Below are 1,531 nucleotides of genomic sequence, written 5' to 3' on the forward strand. Positions count from 1 at the left end.
CTTCCTTCCTTCCTTCCTTCCTTCCTTCCTTCTTTCCTTCCTTCCTTCCTCCTTCCATCCCTTGCTGCAGTGACACAGAGCCGCTGTTTTTCTCATCCTTTTATCCTTTATTATTATTATTATTATTATTATTATTATTATTATTATTATTATTATTGTGTTATGCATATGTTTGATATCGCATGGCAGAGAGATGTTCATGCATGCTACAGCCCTCTTGCAGTTGTTTGAGAAAAAATTGTTAGTTCTCTGCTTTCATCATCTGGGTCTCAGAAACCCAACTGGGGTCCAGGGCGAGGTGGCACGTGTCTTTACTGACTGAGCCATCTTTCTTGTGCTCATTCCTTTTTAAAAAGCTGTCAACTTAAGTGAATTTCTGAATAGGACTCCAGTGGCAAAAGAAGTAAGGCAACAACTGATGAATGGGATCACATAAAACAAAAAGCTTTGTACAGCAAAGAAAAATTCTTCTTTGGAAATATGTCTCAAAGTTTCCCAAAATGAGCACAACAAAACTACAACAAGAAAACAGAAGCAGAACAACTTTATGACCCAGCTATACCCAAAGAACTTATATCTTACTACAGAGATAATTGCATATCTGTCTTCTTGCTGCTCTATTTAGAAAAAACTTAGAAATTATAATTAACCTAGATGTCCATTAATATACAAATGGATAATGAAAATGTGGGGCATATTCACAGTAAAATATTACATAGCTGTGAAGGAAAAATTAAAATGTAAAATTTGCTGATGAAAAGGTAGAATCAGAACACTATTCTAGGTGAAGTCACCCAGACAAAAAGACAAATGCTGTGTGTTCTTTTTCACTTATGCATGCTATATACAAATATTTTATTTTGTGTTTTCAGCCCAGAGTCCTGGGGGAGGAAAGGAAGGGGCAATGCATTTAGTGTGGACAGTGTGGGTAGTTGAATACAGGTAAATGGAAGCAGAAAAGAGGAATATTGAAGGCAGGGTTTTCAAGCTGAGACTGAATAATGGGGATGAGAAAGGAATTTTCCATGAACAAGCTGCATGGGAATCTATGATTTTTCAACCCTAGTGAGGCATGTTTAAAAGCATATTTTATGTATATGATGTTATATGAAAGAAAATAGGAGGGGATAGTGGAAACTAAGGGTTTAAGCAGGAATGAAGTAAGCAGTGGTTTAACTAAATCTAAGGGTGCATGAAGAAGTTTTATGAAACCCAACCAGTTTGTAAGTTGTTGTTGCCTATACAAGGTTAAACCAGTTAAAACTTTCAGATTGATGTGTGGAGAGAGTCCCAGTAATAAACCCCTAGCTGGTTATTGACAATTAATGAATGCTGTGTGGGGAAAGGTTTCTTGAGGGACATAGGTAGAATGCCTATACCTCATCAAATGACCTCGTGGCTCATGCATAAATACACACAAATGTATCTGCATCTACATATATTTGCAATTAATTGTGTATATGTGTATTATACATAGAGGAGAGAGAGAGAGAGAGAGAGAGAGAGAGAGAGAGAGAGAGAGAGAGAGAGA

The sequence above is a fragment of the Microtus ochrogaster genome, chromosome 1, assembly GCF_000317375.1.
Source record: "Microtus ochrogaster isolate Prairie Vole_2 chromosome 1, MicOch1.0, whole genome shotgun sequence".
Taxonomy (NCBI): Eukaryota; Metazoa; Chordata; class Mammalia; order Rodentia; family Cricetidae; genus Microtus; species Microtus ochrogaster.